Source organism: Hemibagrus wyckioides, linkage group LG01 (assembly GCF_019097595.1).
Source record: "Hemibagrus wyckioides isolate EC202008001 linkage group LG01, SWU_Hwy_1.0, whole genome shotgun sequence".
NCBI lineage: Eukaryota > Metazoa > Chordata > Actinopteri > Siluriformes > Bagridae > Hemibagrus > Hemibagrus wyckioides.
The window spans coordinates 34,944,210-34,968,296 of NC_080710.1; the positions used below are offsets into that span (position 1 = coordinate 34,944,210).

At 40.9% G+C, this 24,087-nt stretch overlaps 1 long non-coding RNA gene across 1 annotated transcript; it reads right to left on the reverse strand.

Annotated features, from left to right (window-relative positions):
* Window positions 1-734: 734 nt before the first annotated feature.
* LOC131355839 (uncharacterized) lies at window positions 735-23,988 on the reverse strand. The gene is made up of 5 exons (XR_009204950.1): window positions 19,978-23,988; window positions 19,358-19,455; window positions 2,097-2,281; window positions 1,857-1,967; window positions 735-1,708 (listed from the first exon to the last, which is right to left on the reverse strand). It is a non-coding gene; the product is annotated as an uncharacterized LOC131355839 (long non-coding RNA).
* Between the last annotated feature and the right edge of the window lie 99 nt (window positions 23,989-24,087).

Here is a 24,087-nt window from a genome sequence, read left to right on the forward strand (position 1 = left end):
GATCATTATCAGTTTGTAATGTTAATTGTGACTTTACTATGCACACTAAGGGTATGTTTGGTGTTCTATACGGTTCAGTTTTATGCCCACTACTTTTCTTCTTATATATGGTCTTTCTGTTTTATCATGTTAAGCAGGAAAAACCTTTGGTGTGGTTGTTCCAGTCTTTTATCATGCTTTTAGCTCATGTAGATAATATCAAATGTGTAGATTTATTTTTTCTCAGAAATATTGCAAAGATAAGAAAATCACTTCATGATGCAGAAAAACTAGTTCATGCTTTTGTTAGCTCTAGATTGGATAATTGTAATGCCTTACTGTCTGGATGTTCCAGTAGGAGCAGAAACAAGCTCCAGTTAGTCCAGAACGTAGCAGCTAACTAGTCCTAACTAGAACCAGAAGATATTATATATACTATTATATAAGATATTTATAATCAATGTGAAATTTATGAAATTTGTGAAATTGATGTGTTCACTTTATCTACTTTGACTCCCAGTCAAATTTCGCATTGATTATAAAATATTATTACTGACTTATAGAGCACTGAATGGTCTCCCACCACTGTATCTAAGCAAACTTGTAAATCAATCAAATTTGCAGGCTTTTTGTTGGTACCTCCAGAAGTAAAGGCTACAAAGCCCCACAGTTATGGAGCAGCCTTCCAATTAGTTTTTGGGACTCAGAGCTTTTTCTGATTTTTTTAAGTAAAGGAGCAGGTTTTGGGGGTTCAAAGGCATAGTGTTTGGTTACCTTGGATGTTTGGATGCTGTCAGCCCCCCACTCTCACATGTTTACTCAGGTTTGTTGATGGTGGAGTGACTGGGCAGTTTATGTCCCAGGAAGCTCTCATGTCTCCCTTTTAGTCATGCAGTCATATATAGTAGTCATAGCAGTCATAGATAGAGATAAAATAATTTAATAATTTAATTTAATAATTTTATTCTTATTTCGAGTTTAGTTATTTTTTATTTTCATTTTCTACTCCCCTTTCTCTGTTTTTCTTCTTTTGTAAAGCTGCTTTGAGACAATGTTCATTGGTCATTGTAAAAGGCGCTATACAAAATAAATTGAATTGAATTGAATAGTATTGGTGAGTCTCTGTCTGCACTTTGAACACACTGTACACTGTCTCTCTCTCTGATTTTTATCCTGAATTTTTATTTTTCTGTAAAGCTGCTATGAGACAATGACCATGGTTAAAAGCACCATACAAATAAAACTGAATTGTATTGAACCACTTCTCAGATTGACGAGCAACAACAATTCCTTCTTTAAGGTCATGGCTGATGTCCTTTTTTGCACAATGTAGACAAACTCCAGAACACTACAAATATTCTGCTTTTATAGAGGTAGTCTCACTTTCTGAGTAACTACCCGAATAAAAAACTACTCTGGCCCTGATGTGGCCCAAACCTTTCACGAGATTTATAACAGATGTGGCAAAAATATTCACCCTGTCATATTTTTGTAGAATGTCCAAAACCAGCACAGATTTTATTAAATTTTATTTGTCTAGTGTTTTTACCAATGGATATTGACTCAAAGCAGTTTTACAGAAATATATACATTTAGAATAGAAATTAAGATGTTTTAAATTTAATATATATTTATCCCTAATAAGCAAACCAAAGGCAACTGCTGCAAGAAAAACTCCCTGAGATGAAATGAGGATGAACCTTGAGAGGATCCAAACTCAAGAGGAAATCTTAGAGAGAGAGAGAGAGAGAGAGAGAGAGAATATATTAGGTTTGCTTGTAATCATGTAATGATTAAAGACAATAAAGTGTCCAACCACTCCACAGTCAGCAGTGGCCAGAAGGGGAGATCAAGATCCTGGCCTGGGTCTGAATCACCTGGAATGACCAGCAGTTCAGTTTTGCTGGGAATGAGTTTCAGCTGATGAGCTGTCATCCAAGATGGTATGGCCTCCAGACATGCTAAGATCTGAGCAGAGGGTGTGGTAGCTGGGGGAGGGAAGGAGACGATAAGTTGAGTGTCATCAACATAGCAATGGTAAGAGAACCTATGTGAGGATATTATTTTGCCAAAAGAGTGACTATAAAGGAAGAAAAAGAGAGGACCAAATACTGAACCTTGTGGGACACCAGTGGAGAGTCTACATGGAGCAGATGTCAATCCCCTCCATGTTACCTGATATGAGTGACTATCCAGGTAGGAAGCAAACCATTCCCATATTCCAGGTAGGAAGCAACCCATTCACATATTCCAGGACTCCTGAGGGTGGGCAAGAGAGTCTTGTGGTTGACTGGTTCAAATGCTGCCAAAAGGTCAAGGAAGATGAAAACAGATTAAGCTTGGCTGCTCTAGCACTATGAAGTTTCTCAGTAGTCTCTGTGTTATCTCTGTGAAATGTGCCACTGCTCTAGCAATATGTAGCTTCTCACTAGTCTCTGAGTTATCTCTGAGGAATGTGCCACTTTAAAGCTAGACTGGTTGGGAATTTGGAGGTTGTTCTGTGAAAAATAGATAGACAGTTAATTGTAAACAAAGTGTTTAAGAATATTAGGAAGAAAAGAGAGAAGTGATAGCAGTCATTGCTTATGTCTGAGGGATCCAGAGCAGGTTTTTTCATGATATTAATAACCCTTGCTCTCTTGAAGTTAGTTGGTGCATGACCAGATGCTATGGATCCATCAATGATTGTGGTGATAAATGGCAGGAGGTCTTGCGAGATGGTCTGGACCATAGTGGAAGGCATTGGATCCAGTAGGCAGGTGGTAGGATTGCAAGAATGGATTATGGTTGAAAAATGTGACAATGAAATAGTGATGGAATTGTGGCAGTGTAGGAACAAGGACAGGAAGTCTTCCTGGGTTTAGTGGACAGAGGGCAGAGAAGGTCCATGGTTGGGAAAAGAGAAGAGTGGAAAGTGCTGAGTACAAGGGTAGGGAGGAAAAGAGGTCAGGAAGAGATGAAAGAGATCAGGAGCTACAGAGGAAGAGGAGATTTTCAACAGGTAAGAGAGAGATGTTGGAAGTTGGTTTTAGGTATTGCAGCCTGGGTAAAATGAAAAATGCTGTTTCTCAAACGTTAATGACATTTCTTTTCTTGTTTGTTTTGTTTCTTTAAATAAAGTTTGGAGGTTTTGTATGGTTTGGGTGAAATGGACACCCAGATAGACGTGGCTTTAACATGTCAATCTAACTTGATGTGTTAACCTGTGTTCTGCTTGAAGCCTGATTTGTTTATAACATACCTGTCTTCTGAGAGGAAAAATGAGATTGGTGTGAGGGTTGAACGTAGGGGGGAGATGGGATTGTTTTTGGTAATGAAAAAAAAAAGAAAAGAGAGGGAATGGGGCTGAGGGGTGCATGCTGAGTGTTGCTTGCCGTTTTCATTACACTTTTATTTAAAGTGTATTGTTTTGTAGGGGGCATTTAAAATGGTAACAATGAGTGAACATCACCATTGAACTTTGAGTGAATATTAATAAAGTGAACTTGTTCTTTTTGATTGCTGTAGGGCAAAGTTCATTAGAGTTGTGAGACTTTTCCCACTGAGCTGTCTTATTTACTTTCTTAGAAAGTTTAGCTGGTTTACACATTTTTCCACTTAAGAGCCAATCTACATTTCTATAGGTTTATGTGAGTTGAAATACGACAAGTACATTTTTACAATTTGCCAAATTGTAATTTTATTTTATTTTCTTTCAGAGTGATGTAAGACAAGTACATGCACATTTTGGAGAATGTAATTTTACTTTAATTCCCTTCATATTGATGTAAGAGAAATACACATCAACAAAGTAACCTAAGTAACACAAGGAATGACCCCCCACACACACATTTTTTTGTTTGTTTCTCTTTCTTCATATTTATTTAAATCTCACACATTTTATGGGGCTAAAGGAGAATTAAATGATCCATTTTCTTCATTCTCTATCTTGTTGTCTGTTTAATTCTATTCCAAAGAGAAAGGGTAAAGTAATCTCCCCATAGAGCTGGTTGAAACTAACTGAGTGTATAAAAGTATTTTACGAACCCAGAGCTCTCTTCTTCTGTAAAGTGAAGTAGGATAGTAAAGTAGGATAGGGAGAGTGATAGTGAAGGATACCAGGTGATCAGAGATATGAAGTGATGTAGCAGTCATGTCTGTAGCTGGGGTAGGATGGGTGAAAACCACATCCAAGAAATTTCCCCCCTTGTGTGTGGGAGAGCAGGTGTTGAATTTCAAGGAGAATGAATTCAGAAGAGTCAGAAGGCAAGAAGATTGAAGCTTGTCAGAGGGTAAATTACCAAGGACTGTTAGAGGGTAAGACACTGAGGAGTGCAGAGAGCGGTAGATGACAATGATGAAGAGGTTGATTGGAGAGGTAACTGAAACTGCATGGAATTCAAAAGAAATGATTGGATGAGGCATGGGGAGAGGTGTGAAACACCATCTACATGACAACAGCAGACCTGTGCCACCACCTCTGCCTGATTCTCATGGTGAGTGAGAGAAAGTATACAGTAGGCAGAGAATAGAGCAGCCACTGTAGCAGTGTTCTGTTGGGATATCCAGGTCTCAGTAGTAGTGGGAGGTAGTACTGGCCCTGACTGAGTTACCCGAGTTAAATGATCTGATTCTACATATTAACTCAAGATTCATGAGTCCGAGGTCTGAATTAACCAGATTCTTATTTGTCTTATAGCTGCTACCGTGCTTTTTTCATGAAACAATACAGGACATTATATATTATCATCAACTGATTCAGCTGATTCTCAGCGGACTCATGGACCTGGCTCATAGACTGATTCAGCTGATTCTCAGCGGACTCGCTGAGCTGGGTCATAGACTGATTCAGCTGATTCTCCATGGACTCGCGAAGTCGGGTCATAGACTGATTCAGCTGATTCTCAGCGGACTTGCAGTGCCGGGTCCTAGATATTTAGACTGATTCTGCTGATTCTTAGTGGACTCGCGGAGCCGAGTCATCGACTGATTCAGCTGACTGATTCCGTGAAGCCGGGTTATAGACTGATTCAGCTGAGAATCTTACGTTTAGTCTCAGCATTTCAAAAGTGCGTGAGCTGATATTTATTTTTTTCCATTTGGATACTTTTACATTTAACATATTTAATTTTTGGTTAACATAACTGATTTGCACATTTTTTATTTTTATATTTGTGTTAAGATTTGTGTGTGTTTGTGTGGCACTTTAAAATAAATGTTTGTTGCCCTGGTATCGTAAGTCCTGATTCTTTTTAATTTACACAGGGACATGTTTATCGGCAGAACAAGCACACATTGTGTCCTGGGGCAAACGTTCGGTTGGTTACCCATTATGCAATAGTCAAAGATTTTCTAAAAACTTGCAATTACCATTACATACACTCCATACTGACTCAAAAGGAATCACTGACTCGATGCATTTCAGTGAGTGACTCAACGAAACCCGAGTCTTTAAAAAGAATAATTTTTCTCCTAATAATAATAATAATAATTTCCTTACAACAGACTGTCAATTTCAGAGTCCAACTACCACCACTGTTGAAACGGAGACAACACAGGAGGGTTGATGAGGTTACTGGAAAAGTGACCTCTGCTCTGTGGATGAGAGCACCTACAGTATATCTGGGTATATCTGGTAAGAGGTGACTACAGAGATGGGTTTGAGGCACATGTCTGTGATCTACCCAAAGATTAAATATGATTTAAGAATGTAACAGAACAAAAACAGTACAAGAGTAGACACTTACTTTTCAAACTGAGATAATTCAATATTAAGAGATAAAGCACACAGTACTAGGATAAATGTAGAATTAAAGTAGATTCACTATGACCCTGACTGTAATAAATTTAAATTCAATTAATTTGTATAGCACTTTTGACAATATACAAGTTTAAGGAGAATACCATGTACAACAAACTATGTTTTGTCCCTCATTCATTTACCAATCTGTACTAGACAGTAACTGATGAAGTGACTCAGGAAGTTGTAGGAAAATGGCTTTTGGCACTCTGTCACATCCAAAGTTTGTTTACAGTGTCTGAATGTATGCATTTGTAGGTAATTATAAATCAGACTTCAACATTTCTTAAATTTCTTAGAGCCGGATTAAATGTTTGTGTAACAGACCATCAACCCTAGTTGTGCAAAGCTCTATTCTCCGGTAGAGTTCCTATCAGAGACACTGCTCATCTTGATTATTATAGCCCCAAAAACATGTTTTAAAATGTTAGCAGTGCAAAATGAATTGATTAATGAAACAGCTCAATATTCATTCTATAAAACACAAACATAGAATTAAAACAAGATGATTAAGGGGTGCTCTGATGCTAGAAAGGCCCCATCCGACCCTGTACTCATACTGACAGTCACACAATTGAACAAAGCAGTAAGACATTTTTTCTCAGTGACAGCTAGAAATTTCCAATGCTGCAAGAGAAGTGAATGAGTCTAGGATGGTGATGTGTTACCTACAAGCAACCAGTGAAGAGCAATTTGAGTGACATGCGGTGTAATTGCTGCCAGAGTAAGTGCGGCTAAAAAAGTCAGCCATAGACCATAGACCTCCAGATTTTGGTCCACTGTGTGCTGAGAAACATTTTGAGATCCCTTACCGGGTCCATACTATGAAAGTGTAATGTCTTCCTCTTCTTCTTCTTTTGGCTTTTCTGTTCAGGTGTCTCCACAGTGAATCATCTCTCTCCACCTATCCCTATCTTCTGCATCCTCAACACTTACACCCACTAGCTTCATATCCTCATTTATTACATCCATATTCCTCCTCTTTGGCCTTCCTCTTTGCCTCCTGCCTGGCAGCTCCATGTCCAACATTCTCCTACCAATATACTCACTCTCCCTCCTCTGGACATATCCAAACCATCTTAATCTGGCCTCCCTAACTTTGTCCAACATGAGCTGTCCCTCTGATGTACTCGTTCCTAATCCTGTCCAACCTGGTTACTTTTACATTGATCTTGTTTACATGTACATATTCACTTTAAATATTTATAACTGTTCACTTTTGATTATTTAAATACACAGGTCACTTTAATTAAATGTATCTGTTTTAACTAAATTACTTCTGTTACTTCTGCTGCTATCCTCACTGTACTATCACTGTACTAAACCTGTCTCTATCCGTCTTTGCAACCACTGTTAACACTGTTTTTTGCACGAGTCTGCATTATATGTCTTGTTTGTCTGCACTGTCTTGTCCTGTCATCTGTCTTGTGCACTTATGTTGTATGTTTAGTTTCTAAAGAATGCACCTTGTAGGAATAGTTTAGTTCTATGTTTGTCCGTGTCTCCTGTACTTTGTTATTGTTCTGTGTAGCACCTCTGGTCCAGGAGGAACATTCTTTCACTTCACTGTGTACTGCATCAGCTATATATGGTTGAAGTGACAATAAAGCTTCTTTGACTTTGACTTGAGAAGATAAGGAGACTTGGTGGTGGAATGAAGTTCAGGATAGTATTCAGAGGAAGAGGTTAGCTGAGAAGAAGTGGGACATGGACAGGACTGAAGAGAATGGACAGGAACACAAGGAGGTACAGTGCAGAGTGAAGAGGGAGGGGTCTAATGCCAAGCAGAAGGTGTATGATGAGTTGTACACTAGGTTAGACACTAGAGAAGGAGAGAAGGACTTGTACAGGTTAGCTAGGCAGAGGGATCGAGATGGGAAGGATGTGCAGCAAGTTAGTTATTAAGAATAGAAATGGAAAGGTGCTCACAAGTGAACAGAGGAGATGGAAGGAGTACTTTGAAGAGCTGATGAATGAGGAAAATGAGAGGGGAAAAAAGAGCCGAAGGGGTGAACTCTGTGGAACAGAAAGTAGATAAGATTAGAAAGGATGAAGTCAGGAAAGGCAGTTGGTCCTGACGACATCCTGGTGGAGGTCTGGAAGTGCCTAGGAGAGGCAGCAGTGGAATTTTTAACTAGTCTGTTTAACAGGGTTTTAGAGAGTGAGAAGATGCCTGAGGAATGGAGAAGAAGTGTATTAGTGCCGATCTTTAAGAACGTGCAGTGTTCAGCAACTATAGGGGGATAAAGTTGATGAGCCATACAATGAAGCTATGGGAAAGAGTAGTGGGAGCTAGGTTAAGGAAGCTAGTTGGAATCTGTGAGTGGCAGTATGGCTTCATGCCCAGAAAGAGCACAACAGATGCAATTTTTGCTCTGAGAATGTTGATGGAGAAGTATAGGGATGGTCAGAGAGAGCTGCACTGTGTGTTTGTAGACTTGGAGAAAGCGTATGACAGGGTGCCAAGTGAAGAGCTGTGGTACTGTATGAGGAAGTCAGGAGTAGCAGAGAAGTATGTCAGAGTGGTGCAGGACATGTATGAGAGGAGCAGGACAGTGGTGAGGTGTGCTGTAGGGCAGACAGAGGAGTTCAGAGTGGAGGTGGGACTGCATCAGGGATCGGCTCTGAGCCCCTTCCTGTTTGCTATGGTGATGGACCAGTTGTCAGAGGAGGTCAAGAAAGAGGTAAAGAAGCGAGTGCAGGCAGGTTGGAATGGGTGGAGAAAGGTGACGGGAGTTCTGTGTGATAGAAAAATATCAGCGAAAATCAAGGGGAAGGTGTACAAGACAGTGGTGAGACCGGCCATGCTGTATGGTTTAGAGACAGTAGCACTGAGACAGAGACAGGAGTCAGAGCTGGAGGTAGCAGAGCTGAAGATGTTGAGGTTCTCTTTGGGAGTGACAAGGTTGGACAGGATTAGGAACAAGTACATCAGAGGGACAGCTCATGTTGGACTTTAGGGAGGCCAGATTAAGATGGTTTGGACATGTTCAGAGGGGGGAGAGTGAGTATATTGGTAGGAGAATGTTGGACATGGAGCTGCCAGGCAGGAGGCAAAGAGGAAGGTCAAAGAAGAGGTATATGGATGTAATAAATGAGGATATGAAGCTAGTGGGTGTAAGTGTTGAGGATGACCAAGATAGGGATAGGTGGAGAGAGATGATTCACTGTGGCGACCCCTGAACGGAAAAGCAGAGAGAAGAAAAAGAAGAAGACATTACACTTTCATAGTATGGACCCGGTAAGGGATCTCAAAATGTTTCTCAGCACACAGTGGACCAAAATCTGGAGGTCTATGGTCTATGGCTGACTTTTATGCCGCACTTACACTGGCAGCAATTACACCGCATGTCACTCAAATTGCTCTTCACTGGTTGCTTGTAGGTAACACATCACCATCCTAGACTCATTCACTTCTCTTTGCATAAAATTAAACTTCAATCAGTTTGTCAGATCGCTTGTCCCACCCTTACTTGCAGCACTGTAAACAAATTTTGGATGTGACAGAGTGCCAAAAGCCATTTTCCTACCACTTCCTGAGTCACTTCATCAGTTACTGTCTAGTACAGATTGGTAAATGAATGAGGGACAAAACATAGTTTGTTGTACATGGTATTCTCCTTAAACTTGTATATTGTCAAAAGTGCTATACAAATTAATTGAATTTAAATTTATTACAATCAGGGTCATAGTGAATCTACTTTAATTCTACAGTTACCCTAGTAATGTGTGCTTTATCTCTTAATATTGAATACATTCTCATCAGGAAATGTAGGCTTCTGACTTTTGTGTACAATCTGGGCTTACTAATTCATATTGAAGGTTCTAGTGTCTGTAGCAGTTCGAGGGTAACTCTGCCAAGACCTTTATCTCAGTTTAAAAAGTAAGTGTCTACTCTTGTACTGTTTTTGTTCTGTTACATTCTTAAATCATATTTAATCTTTGGGTAGATCACAGACATGTGCCTCAAACCCATCTCTGTAGTCACCGCTTAGATATAGGTGCTCTCGTCCACAGAGCAGAGGTCACTTTTCCAGTAACCTCATCAACCCTCCTGTGTTGTCTCAGTTTCAACAGTGGTGGTAGTTGGGCTCTGGAATTGACAGTCTGCTGTAAGGAAAGCTCATCTCAGCTTTAACCTCCCACTACTACTGAGACCTGGATATCCCCACAGAACACAGGCTGCTCTATCCTCTGCCTATACTTTCTCTCACTCACCATGAGAATCAGGCAGAAGTGGTGGAACAGGTCTGCTGTTGTCATGTAGATGGTGTTTCACACCTCTCCCCATGCCTCATCCAATCAACCTCTTCATCATTGTCTACTGCTCTCTGCACTCCTCAATGTCTTACCCTCTAACAGTCCTTGGTAATTTCAACCTACCCTTTGACAAGCTTCAGTCTTCTTGCCTTCTGACTCTTCTGAATTCATTCTCCTTGAAATTCAACACCTGCTTTCCCACACAAGGGGGGAAATTTCTTGGATGTGGTTTTCACCCATCCTACCCCAGCTACAGACATGACTGCTACATCACTTCATATCTCTGATCACCTGGTATCCTTCACTATCACTCTCCCTATCCTACTTTACTTTACAGAAAAAGAGAGCTCTGGGTTCGTAAAATACTTTTATACACTCAGTTAGTTTCAACCAGCTCTATGGGGAGATTACTTCACCCTTTCTCTTTAGACCAGAATTAAACAGACAACAAGATAGAGAATGAACAAAATGGTTCCTTTAATTCTCCTTTAGCCCCATAAAATGTGTGATGTGTGCAAATAGCCTGCACCTTTCGATCGAAGTAGGCATGGAGGATCAAAAATACCAAAAGATCGCTCAGGAACTGTGGTGTGAGACCATTTAGTGCTTTATAGGTAGTAATAGTGTTTTATAATCAATGCAAAATTTGACTGGGAGCCAATGTAGTGTGGCTAAGATAGGAGTGATGTGTTCATATCTTCTGGTTCTAGTTAGGACTCTAGCTGCTGATGTTCAGGACTAACTGGAGCTTGTTTCTGCTCCTACTGGAACATCCAGACAGTAAGGCATTACTCTCATCTGACTTAGCTGTAACATATAGCTGTGTGTCATTGGCATAACAGTGGAAGTTAATACAGTGTAGGTATGAATATAACTCCTGTGCTTTCTAGGATTTTGGGGATGGGGGGGTGATATTGGCCCGAAGCTGGACAGCTGATAGGAGTCGAGGTCAGGATTTTTAATCATGGTTTTAAGCTGCTTGTTTAAAAGGTTTAAGTGCATAGCCAGTACTAAGGGAAGGATCCCCCACCCCCTGGCCAAATATAAACACAAAACAGCAGGTATAACTAGGAAAGCCAAGAGATAATCACCACCACATTACACTTTCATAGTAATCTAGCTATAGGGGTCACAGTCCAGTGACTTCTGTGCTGGTCCCAAGCCTGGATAAATAGAGAGGGTTGTGTCAAGAAGGGCATCCGGTGTAAAGCATTGCCAAATTTAATCATGCAAATCGTCAGACTCTGAATTTCATACTGGATCGGTTTAGGCCCGGGTTAACAACGACCACCATTGGTGCTGGTGGAAACTGGGCTACTGTTGGTCGAAGAGGTAGAGGAGGGAGGAGAGTGCGTAGACAGAACAGAAAAGAGGAAAGGTAAGAGTGTAAAACTAAGAATAGGAACTCTGAATGTTGGTACTATGACAGGGAAAGGTAGAGAGCTGGCTAATATGATGGAGAGAAGGAAGGTGGATATACTGTGTGTACAGGAGACCAGGTGGAAGGGTAGCAAGGCTCATAGTATAGGAGCAGGATTCAATCTGTTTTATTATGGTGTGGATAGTAAGAGAAATGGGGTAGGTGTGGTCCTGAAGGAGGAGTTTGTGAGGAATGTTCTGGAGGTGATGAGAGTGTCAGACAGGGTGATGAGTCTGAAGTTAGAGGTTGAAGGGGTGATGTTGAATGTTGTTAGTGGTTATGCCCCACAGGTAGGTTGTGAGTTAGAGGAGAAAGAGAGATTCTGGGGTGAATTAGATGAGGTGATAGAGAGTATTCCCACGGGGGAGAGAGTGGTGATAGGAGCAGATTTTAATGGACATGTTGGTGAGGGGAACACAGGTGATGAGGAGGTGATGGGCAAGTTTGGAGTTAAGGAAAGGAACCTTGAAGGACAGATGGTAGTGGACTTTGCTAAGAGAATGGACATGACTGTGGTTAACACTTATTTTCAGAAGAGGGAGGAGCATAGAGTGACTTACAAGAGTGGAGGTAGGAGCACACAGGTAGGCTACATCCTATGTAGAAGAGGCTTCTATTAGTGACTGTAAAGTGGTAGTGGGAGAGAGTGTAGCCAGACAGAATAGGATGGTGGTGTGTAGGATGACTTTGATGGTCTGTAAGAAGAGGTCAAAGATAGAGATGGAGAAGAAAACCAAGTGGTGGAAGCTGAAAAAGGAGGAATGTTGTGAGGAATTTAGACAGAAGTTGAGGCAGGCTCTGGGTGGTCAGGTAGTGCTGCCAGATGACTGGGAAACTACAGAAGAAGGGTTCAGGGAGACAGGAAGAAAGGTGCTGGCTGTATCATCTGGACAGAGGAAAGTTCAATTCAATTTCAATTCAATTTATTTTGTATAGCGCCTTTTACAATGAACATTGTCTCAAAGCAGCTTTACAAAAGAAGAAAAACAGAGAAAGGGGAGAGGAAAATAAATAAATAAATAAATAAATAAAATAAAATAAAAATAAGTAAATAAATAGAAATAAGAGTAAGTCATTAAATTTAATAATTAAACTATTTTATCCCTAATGAGAAGCCTGTGGCGATGGTGGCAAGGAAAAACTCCCTGGGATGGAATAAGGAAGAAACCTTGAGAGGAACCAGGCTCAGAAGGGAACCCATCCTCATGTGGGTGACACTAAACAGTAAATAATGTAACTGTAACTGATTAATGTCCTTTATACAACAGAAATCAATGACCCATGAGGAACTATTAGGTCAGTGTAGTTTCTAAGGTCATTATAGACACTAATACTTTGCTGTCACAAGCTGACAGATGTAATGGCAGATCTGTGATGGTGTGAAAGTCCCCAAGTGTCTCTGTCCATGGCTGTCTCCTGGTCCACACAGATCCATCCACAGCATCAGTGGGCGCCATCAAGCAATGAGACTCTGACCAGGGGTAGGGCAGTAGTCACAGTGGATTACAGAGTAACGGTGGATGGTCTTTCGGTTTCATCTTGTTCAGCAGTAAAAGATCTTACACATAATCTACATTGTCTTAAACATCACATGATCAGAATCATACTTAATATCTTTCTCTTTCTCTCTCTGCCTTTCTCTGTCAAGCTATACACCCCACTCCTGAGCTTCAGAAAGCTCACTTCTAGCTGCCTGTGGTCCTAGTACTAGCACCTCTGTCTTGTCCGAATTAAGCAGGAGGAAGTTCGTGGCCATCCAATGTCTAATGTCCTTTACACATTATTCTATCTTAATAAGCTGGTGTCTCTCATCTGACTTAGCTGAGACATATAGCTGTGTGTCGGCATAACAGTGGAAGCTAATACCATGTTTATGAATAATTGCACCAAGGGGTAACATATATAGGGAAAAAGCAGTGGGCAGCTGTCTCTGTGTTATGATGAGGCCTAAATCCTGACTGATACATTTCATAAATGTTATTTCTATGCAGGTCTGAACATAACTGCTGTGCTACAGCCTTTTCTAGGATCTTGGAGATAAAGGGCAGGTTTGATATCGGTCTATAGTTAGACAGCTGACAGGATTCGAGGTCCGGTTTTTTGATCAAGGGTTTGATAACTGCTAGCTTAAAGGATTTAGGCACATAGCCAGTGCTTAGGGAAGAATTAATGATTTTTAGAAGGGGTTCGGTAGCTACTGGTAATATCTGTTTAAGGAAAGACGTGGGTAAAGGATCTAGGATGCAGGTAGAGAGTTTTGAAGAGGAAATTAGCAAAATTAGATCAGGCTCTTGAAGTATTCTAAGCTCTGATCAGAAATAGTTATATTATCTAAGGAATTATCTAACAAATAATTTGGTTTTAAATTAATAGTCTGATTTTTTTGCCTGATATTGTCAATTTTTTCATTGGAGAAATTCATGAAGTCATTGCTGCTAAATGTAGATGGTGTGCACTTTTCTACAGTGGTTTTACTCCTAGTTAGTTTTGCTACAGTGCTAAATAAAAATTTAGGATTGTTTTTGTTATTTTCAGTTAGGGCAGAAAGATACGCTGATCTAGCAGTACTAAGAGAATTTTTGTATCTCAGGAGGCTTTCCTTCCATGCTAACTGAAATACTGCTAATTTAGAAATTACATTCTAGTTTCCTAGCTGATTGTTTTAAAGCTCGTGTGTGGTTGTTGTACCAGGGTGCTAGTTTCTTCTCTTTTATTATTTTCCATTTAACTGGAGCTACAGTGTCTAGGGTGTTGCGAAACATTGACTCCAGGTAATCAGTCACCTGATCAAGTTCTGTGGGGTCAGATGGCCAACCAATCAAAAAGATAATTCTGGGAGACTATTGGTAAATCTCTCTGCAGTAGCAGATGTAAATATACACTTCATACGGTAATGTGGCAATTCGAGCATCTTGTGTCTAAGACGCATTTTAAATGAAACAAGATAGTGATCTGAGATAGCTTCCGACTGTGGAAGAGTGACTATGTTTTCTATATTTAATCCAAATGTAAAAATGAGATCCAGAGTGTGACCACTCCGGACCAAAAATGGTGCTAATGTCCCGTTATAGCCCGACTTTCATGGCATATGGACACCAGATATAGCGGTGTTTATGTGCACGACTGCCAGACACTACTGGGAAATGGGAATCATGCACCAGCCAATGTGCATGATGACCTACCAAAAAAGCTTCGCGATCTCGGCTTGCTGCGAGACCAGGCCCCGTGTGCATGTAAACAAGACAAATTTTGTGCGTGTGTGTATGTGTGTGTCCAGCTCAGTTCAGTTCTTTGTTGAGACCAGCTCTCTGTTGTGTGTGTGTGTGTGTGTGTTTGTGCGTCCATGTCCAACTCAGTTCAGTTCTCTGTTGAGATACCTGATTGCCTGAGGGAAGAAGCTGTTCAACAGTCTGGTTGTGCGGGTCCAGATTCTTCGGTACCTCTTTCCAGATGGCAAAAGGGTGAAGAGTGTGAAGTCAACAACCATCTCTTTAGTTTTCTACACGTTCAGAGACAGGTTGTTGGCTTTACACCAGGCTGTTAGATGCTGCACCTCCTCGCTGTACATTGACCTGTCATTCTTGCTGATGAGACCCACCACGGTCGTGTCATCGACGAACTTGATGATGTGGTTGGAGCTGTGCATTGCTGCACAGTCTTGAGTCAGCAATGGGCTGAGCATGCAGCCCTGAGCAGCTCCAGTGCTCAGTGTGGTGGTGCTGGAGATGCTGTTCCCAATCCAGACTGACTGAGGTCTTCCAGTCAGGAAATCCAGGATACAGTTGCAGAGGGAGGTGTTGGTGCCCAGCAGGCTCAGTTTCTCAATCAGCTGCTGAGGAATGATCGTGTTGAATGCTGAATTGAAGTCTATGAACAGCATTCGTACATAAGTGTCTTTATTGTCCAGGTGTGTGAGGGCCAGATGGAGGGTTGTGGTGATGGCATCATCTGTGGAGCAATTTGGATGATATGCAAACTGCATGAGGTCTAGTGATGGTTGCAGCAGGTTGATGTGCCTCATGACGAGCCTCTCGAAGCCCTTCATGATGATGGGTGTGAGTGCAACGGGACGGTAGTCATTGAGACAGGACACTGGAGACTTCTTCGGCACAGGGATGATGGTGGTGGCCTTTAGGCATGTTGGAACAACGGCGCTGCTCAGGGAGATGTTGAAGATGTCAGTGAAGACATCCGCTAGCTGTTCTGCACATTCCCTGAGCACTCTGCCAGGAATGTTTTCTGGTCCAGCAGCTTTCCCTGGGTTAACCCTGCATAGGGTTTTCGTCATGTCAGCCATGGTGAGACAGGGCATCTGGTCCTCTGGAAGAGGAATGGTCTTCCTCGCTGTCACATCATTTTGTGCCTCAAACCGAGCATAGAAGTTGTTCAGCACATCTGGAAGGAAGGCATCACTGTCACAGGCAGGTGGAGCTGGCCTGTAGTTGGTGATTGGATGCCTTGCCACAGGCGTCGAGTGTCACCACTGCTCTGGAAGTGGCCATGGATTCTGTGGGAGTGTGTGCACTTTGCCTCCCTGATGGCTCGGGACTTATTCTTAGGGCGTCCTTGTCTCCAGCTCTGAAGGCAGAGTCTCTGGATTTTAGCAGTGCACGCACCTTTGCGGTCATCCATGGCTTCTGGTTGGAGCATGTGGTGATGGACTTGGAGAAGGTCACGTCATTGATGCACGTTCTGCATGTTCTGTAGCTGGTCACTGATGCCATGTACTTCTCCAAGTCTGTGGTGTCGCCGTTGGTTGCAGTCTCCATGAACGTGTCCCAGTCAGTGCACTCAAAATAGTCCTGAAGAGCAGAGATGGCTCTTGCTGGCCAGACTTTAACCTGTTTCAGAACCGGTTTAGAGTGTCTGACGAGTGGTCTGTATGCTGGAATCAACATAACAGAGATGTGGTCTGAGTAGCCGAGGTGGGGGTGGGGCTCCGCACGATATGTACCTGGAATGTGTGTGTAAACAAGGTCCAGCGTGTTCGTCCCTCTCATAGCAAAGTCCACATGCTGATGGAATTTAGGGAGAACAGACTTGAGATTTGCATGGTTGAAATCTCCGGTGATAATATATAGTCCATTGGGGTGAGCATTCTGCAGCTCGCTGATAGATCTGTAGAGCTCACACAGAGCCTCCTTAGCATTAGCGCTGAGAGGGAATGTGCACTCCGACAATGAATACGGTGGTGAATTCCCATGGTAAATATGGTCTGCATCTAACAGTCACAAACTTCAGTAGCGATGAGGAGTAGTTAGACACAAGCACAGAGTCCTTACCGTGTTGATGTAAACACACACACCGCCACCACGAGTCTTACTGCACAGAGCTGCATTTCTCTCGGCACGAAACATGGTTAGCCCGGCTAGCTGAATGGCGGCATCCAGAACTCTGTCACTAAGCCACGTCTCTATGAAAACAAAGATGCAGCAGTCTCTGAACTCTCGCCGTGTAGTTTGCTGGAGTCAGATGTACTCCAGTTTATTATCCAGGGAGCAGACATTTGATAGCAGAATGGAGGGGGTTTGTTTTTAGCCTAGCATGGACACCCACCTTATTTCCATGCTACCGCTTTCTTGCGCACCGTATCCGTTGACTCAATGGCAGAAAATCCTAATACAGTGAAACCTTGACTGACGAGTGACTCAACTTACGAGTTTTCCGAGATACAAGCCGTCGCTCGGTCGATTTTTTGCTTTAAGATACAAGCCGAGATCTGAGTTACGAGCGAGTGAGCTTACGCCACCCGTCACTAGGTAGCCCAGTGAGTGGTCAGTTCACATGGTTATCTCTCCAAGTCATGCATTGGCGCTGTGTAAGGACACTTCATCACTCATTTTCCAAACATTTTGAAAGGGAGAAAGAAACAAACCTCCTTGGACAGGTTTTTATTGAAACGCCCTGCAAGTGAAAGCGAGGAAAGTGTGGAGAAAAAGGCAAAAGTCAGTGAAGATGATTAAGTGAAAAAAAAATTTAAAAAAATAAAAAAGTAGCAATTAAGTTTAGCGATAAAGTGTAGCATAGTGTGTAAGTTAAATTTAGCAATTAATTGTAGCATTAAGTGTGTAGCGAGTAAGTTAAGCAATAGAGCACGAAATGAAAAACGCCAACCTCCTCTGCCAATCTCCTCCACCTCCGCCAGCATCTTCGTCTGATCTTCAACGTAAATACACTTAATAAAACCAGTTTGTTTCTTTACATTATCTTTTATTATGTATTATTATTGTTTTATACATTATTTGTTATTTATAAAGTACATTTTTCTTATTTAAAAACACGTAACAAAAAAAATTGGTGTGGTTTTTGGGGGGCTGGAACGGATTAATAGCATTTCAATTCATTTTAATGGAGAAATTTGATTTGATATACGAGCAAATTGAGTTACGAGCTTGGACACAGAACTTAGGGTTAGGGTTTCTTTAATTTCATCTTCAAAATCATCAATTTGTCTACATAATCTCTTGCCTGCACAAATATACACTACCACAAGCTATCAAAGCTCTATTTATAAAAGTATTTTTCATTTCATTAGTATTCATCAGTAGTGTCCAAGGGAAGTTATTCACTGAATAATGAATGAGACTTGAGAGCAGACTGTTTTCAGTAAGTTCAATCTTTAGGATATCCAAGTGAGACCTTCCACAGGAGTTTTTAGTCTATCCATGTGAGGAGATGCTCAACAGTAATGAGTAATACTCAAGTGGAGGAGGTTCTAAGCATAAGTATAGACTCAGGATGGATTAGGAAGATACAAAGGTCAAAAGATGTCAGGATCACCAGCATCCCCCAGTGGCTGGAGGACTGCAGGAAATGACAACATTAAAACATCCCAGTTTACCAGAACATTCCATGGCCATGAACCCTCAAGGTCTTTGAATTTACCTTAGAGAAAATCTATTTAGAGTGAATAAATGGGCGTGATGTGATCAAAAGAATTCTGAACTAACTGGAGTTTGTTTATGTATCTGGTATGAACTGGACAGCAGTGCATTAACCTTAGTATAGCAAAAGCATTTTTTGCATGATGTAGGGGCATTGGCATATCTTAGCAATATTCACTGAAGTGGAAAGAAAAGAAAAAGATTCATCGTAAAATATTATGATCATGAGATTCAAATAAAAGACAAAGAGTCAATAATCACACAAAGTTTTGTCACCTAGTAGAACTTCAGTCTTGTCAAAATGAAATCGGAGGATGTTATTCAGCATTTAGTGTCTGAAGACATTACATACAAAATATTGAATGGCATCCCCCTACTTAGATCTAATGACACTGAAGTACAGTATGTCTACTAGAACCAGTGATAGCCAGAGTTCATTTTTTCAGCTTAGAAATATTTTTAAGATAAGTTTTTTTCCTGTCCCCTGCATTTGACTGTCGTAAATCCCCCCTGTCTGGTTCCAGTAGTTGGAGGACATTTTGCAGCATTCTTAAACCTTCAGAGGTAATGAAATTATCATCGTCACACATTCTCACTCCTAAATACACACACCTGTTCCAACTCACATAACCCTACTGTATATAAACTGACCATACACATTCAGTAACACTCACTGACTTTTTTCTCACCACTTTTTGCCCTGTCTATGTGCTTTGCTTAACTCTTCTATTGAATCTATTGAGTGCTTGTTTTTGACGTTGTTTCATGTTTTGTATTGTGTGCTGGATCTTCTGTACCTCATCTATAACTGCAAACTTTCTAGAACCTGACAGATCACTTCAGCATCACATGGCAGGTTGAACAGCACTGGAGAAATGCTCTCTCAAGAATGCAAGAGAAGCAGCTCTAAGCAAATGCTTCATACTACAGTGCTCCCTCTATTTCTCTTGCTAGGAGCATCTCTGAGTGACATAAACATACAGCGGCTATATAGTACACATTTATTAAACAGAAATTATTTACAATTGCACTAACCCTGATGAGAATGGGTTCCCTGTTGAGTCTGGTTCCTGACAAGGTTTCTTCCTCGTGTGGTCTCAGAGAGATTTAACTTGCTCATTATGGACAATGTGCTATGTAAATAAATGAAAATATTTCATGATGTTAGTAAATAATGGTCAATAATGTTGGGTCTGTGCATTCATGATGGTTCCTAGTTAATTTTGCAACTGTAGTAAATATGGATATGCTGTGCTAGCAGTGCTATAGCCCTTTCTATAGCTGAAGAAGCTTTCCATCCATGTAGTTTGGAAGACTATCAATTTAGTGTGACTCCATTTACATTCTAACTTTTACGTGGTCTGTTTTAACGTGCACACACTATTGGTATACAAGGGCACTAAAATTTTCTATGTCTAATTGCCTCTGGATTGTAGCATAATCTAATGACTCTAATTCAGTCTTCTGATTAAGGTGGGTGTGGGTGAGATGCTGAACCAATTAATGTCTGCATATCCGGGAGATTTTACACAGTACCCATGTATAATACTGGTTATAATACTGTTATAATACTGGTTATAGTAGTTATATACAGTGATTTCTCCATGCCAGTAGGTGGCAACATTTACTGAAATACTAAAGAGACCATCACTTACCTAGAAAAAGAGAGAACACAGAGCTCCATTTCCTCTGATGCAAAGACTAAAAAAAAGCTAACAAATTTAACGGTGTTAGTTTGGTTATTTACCTTTGCCTGTTTATCTTCAATCAAAATACAACAATTAATATAATTATCATCAGGATTTTATTCCCACTTCATTATTTCCCTGTGGTTTAAAATTCTGTAATTTATTAGTAGATGAGATAAATGCCTAGTACAGTCCTTATCTCAGTATATCTCCTCAGTATCCTCTATCTGTCCTGACCACAGCACATCACTTCATATCACTGAAGAAATAAATGCCAGTATAATAGCTGTACATTCTCTAATTAGCTAGCTACTTGAAAATATGACTAATGTTATTCTGTTAAGTAGCTAACATACTCATGCGTGTCGGGATAAGTGTTTTATTTCCTAATGCTCACAGGAACAGAGGAGAAATCATTAAACAGCTGCTAATGATGAGTTTTCTACTGTACTGGTATTATTCAGATCGTGTCTTAAACATAACATTACTAAAGATTGTCTACATGTCTGTCTAACTGTCTGTCCCTACTACTTTCTCCTAATATCTCTCTCTCTTTCTCTCTCTTTCTGTCATCCTCTCTTTTTCCATGATGCCTACTCTGTTCTATATACATCTCTTTCCATCTCTCTTTATTCCTGTCTATTTTTTTTACACTGTCTTTCTCTTCCATCCCAATTCTGCTCCCTGAATTTTACCCTATCTTTCACTCTCTCTGTCTGTCTCTCTCTCTCTATCCCCCCCGCTCTCTCTCTCACTTTCTCCTCCATTAAGAATCCAGTCACACAGTAGTGCAGTGGATATTCCTCCTTCCTTCTCTCGTGCCCTACGATCTCTCTCTATCTGTTTCTCTGTATGTCTCTCTCTCTCTCTCTCTCTCTCTCTTACTCACTCTCTGCCTGTCTACTTCATATTTTAATGCATCCCTGTCCCTTTCCTGACTCTCTCTGTATCTGTTTCTTTCTCTCTGCTTTTTCTTGTGCATCGTCCACACATTGTGTGTGTGTGTGTGTGTGTGCATAGAGTCATCAGTCTGGAGGGCACTGATACTGATGATGACAATGAAGCCCTGTTTCAAACACACACACACACAAAACAGTGTCCTTATATATGCATACCTGTGAAAATTCATGCTGCAAAAATATTTCCAATGTCACTGACAGAGGGAGAGAGAGAGAGAGAGAGAGAGAGAGAGAGAGAGTGAAACAGAGGGAGAGAGAAACAGAGAAAGAGGCTGAAGTGACAGTATCTAAGCAACTACATCCGTTGCCATGGAAACAACAGCCGCGACATCACTTCCTGTCTGTGAAAGAAGTGTTTAAGAGAAACAGGGTGTGTGTGTGTGTGTGTGAGATCATTTTCAGGAATTCACAATAAATGCTCTATGATAAAACTCAGTTTATTAACATTGCATTATAATAATAATAATAATAATAATAATAATAATGAAATATACATTTGCTGGTTTGCGTATTTTAGAAGGTGCTGGTTTCACAGTAGTTTCTAGAACTTTCACCGGCTAATCAATGTCACATTATCATAAAATACTCACCTTAGGTCTAATGTGAAAGGTGTTAGAGAACATCTCTTTACTCATGCCTCTGGAATGTAGAACCTGCAGAAGGTGTGAGGTTAACCCACTAGAACCTGCAGAAGGTGTGAGGTTAACCCACTTGAAGATGCAGAAGGTGTGAGGTTAACCCACTAGAACCTGCAGAAGGTGTGAGGTTAACCCTGTAGAATGTGCAGAAGGTGTGAGGTTAACCCACTAGAACCTGCAGAAGGTGTGAGGTTAACCCTGTAGAATGTGCAGAAGGTGTGAGGTTAACCCACTAGAACCTGCAGAAGGTATGAGGTTAACCCTGTAGAATGTGCAGAAGGTGTGAGGTTAACCCACTAGAACCTGCAGAAGGTGTGAGGTTAACCCACTAGAACCTGCAGAAGGTGTGAGGTTAACCCACTAGAACCTGCAGAAGGTGTGAGGTTAACCCACTAGAACCTGCAGAAGGTGTGAGGTTAACCCACTAGAACCTGCAGAAGGTGTGAGGTTAACCCACTAGAACCTGCAGAAGGTGTGAGGTTAACCCTGTAGAACCTGAAAAAAACAGGCATTCATACCTATAACGTTCTAGTGCAGAACATTGCTAAAAATGCCCATGAAGAGGAGACCCTCCTCGTAGAGTCATGTGTTATGGGGTTAAGTATTCAGTCCATCTGCAAGCCATGGTGATGACGTCCCCTACCCTCATCCAGGCATATATTCAGACAGAAGAGATCACACAGTGCCGAAAGGAGAATATCAAGCATGTCAAGGAATGTTTTGGATCAAAACTGGGTGATCCACTCTTTTCCTCTGAACTGATTTCACCGGGTGTGATTGCTAAGAAAAAGCCAGATTTCAGATTTCAGTTCTGCATCTTCCATAGGGTGATAAAGGGGGTCTTAAGGTACTTCAACACAATGGGGATCTCCCATGCTGGGTTTATGATGCCTAGCTCTTTTCACTGTCAGGTTTATCAGATCAAAAGCAAAATGTAGCGAAATTTGACTTCCCACTTTTTTGTGTGATTCTACTTCAGATGATTATGAATAAGGGTGAGACGTCCACTTTGTGTTTTCTCATGTTCACAGTGTTGTGATGTACCTGACTCTTCAGATGTATGTAGATCCATTTTTTAAAACAAAATCAAGCATCAATTATGAAGTTATTTTGTCAATTAGACTAAAAACTGATCCAAAAGTGAAAAATACACAGGCAAGGGTATCAGGGTTAATGTAGTTTAGAACAAATACAACAAGAGACACTGATGAGATGTGTCTAAAACATTTATAGTCCAAAATCAGGATATAAACAAGTTACGATTGTTGTGACAGAGAGAAGAAGGCAACTGTCCACTGTTGGGGCTGAGGTTAGAGCAGTCCTCTGGTGGTAGTCAAGGTTACTATCCCCTGTTGATAGAAAGGTATTGTCCTCTTTTGGTGGTGAAATTTGCTACCACCAAACAACCTCAAACTGAATGGGAGGAGTCTGGTGACCGCAGATTGTTTTTCTGTCACTTTTCTTAGTTTTGACATTTAAAAAGAGACTGCAAATTGAAAGGAATTTAGCTGAACAAAGATCACCTTGAGAGTCCATCACTACCCAAGCAGAACACAGTGGAGTTTGGTCCTCATGTTTTGATTTGGCAGAGGTTTTACACCGGATGTCCTTTCTGATGCAACCCTCCCATTTAATCCTGGCTTGGAACCGGCACTGAGAGTTAACTCTTCAGTGGCTGGGTTAGCGCTCTGCCCGGGAATCGAACCTGGGCCGCGTCAATAAGAACCACCAGGAGGCTACTACCCAAGCAGTAGTAATGTATAAAAATACACTCACTGTGACAGAAGAGAGGAGATATTAGAAGTCTACAGCCAGCTCTATCTGTTACCTTTAATTTTCAATTTTCCTCCTATACAGTTTAAACTTCAGATACAAGAAACTTAAAACTCTACTGAAATTTACTCTACTTAAAAAACTCTACTTAAAACTCTATACTGAAATGTTCATACTTAATTTACTCAAATTAGAATGGATTCTCTATTTGGGGGACTGGTTTCTCTTAATATATTTTTTCTCATGTCATCTCACACACACACACACACTCAGCCTAATTGCGGTATACAGTGTAAATGGTGAGATCAGATGAGATCATATTAGTGCTGCCATCTAGTGGACAGACAGAGAAACACACTCAGAGTATCTGGCATGGTTGATTAGTTTCCAGACAAATCAGGAATTCAAATATAACAATGTCACACAGACTTGTCATTAAGGCCCAAATTAACTGTCCAAACACACACACCACTGTTTGTTACATAGTGCATCTGTGTTTGTTTACTTTGAGCTTCAGCCTACAGATTACAAGGCCGTGTTTTGACCAAGTATGTGTGTGTGTGTGTGATAACATTTGTAGCACAGTAATTAAATCACACACACACACACACACATAGAAGCTGGGTTTTAATGCAAATAGTTGGGTTTAGAGTTTAGTGGTGTGTGTTTTTAAACTAATTCTGAATCAGTGATTTATTGTTATGGCA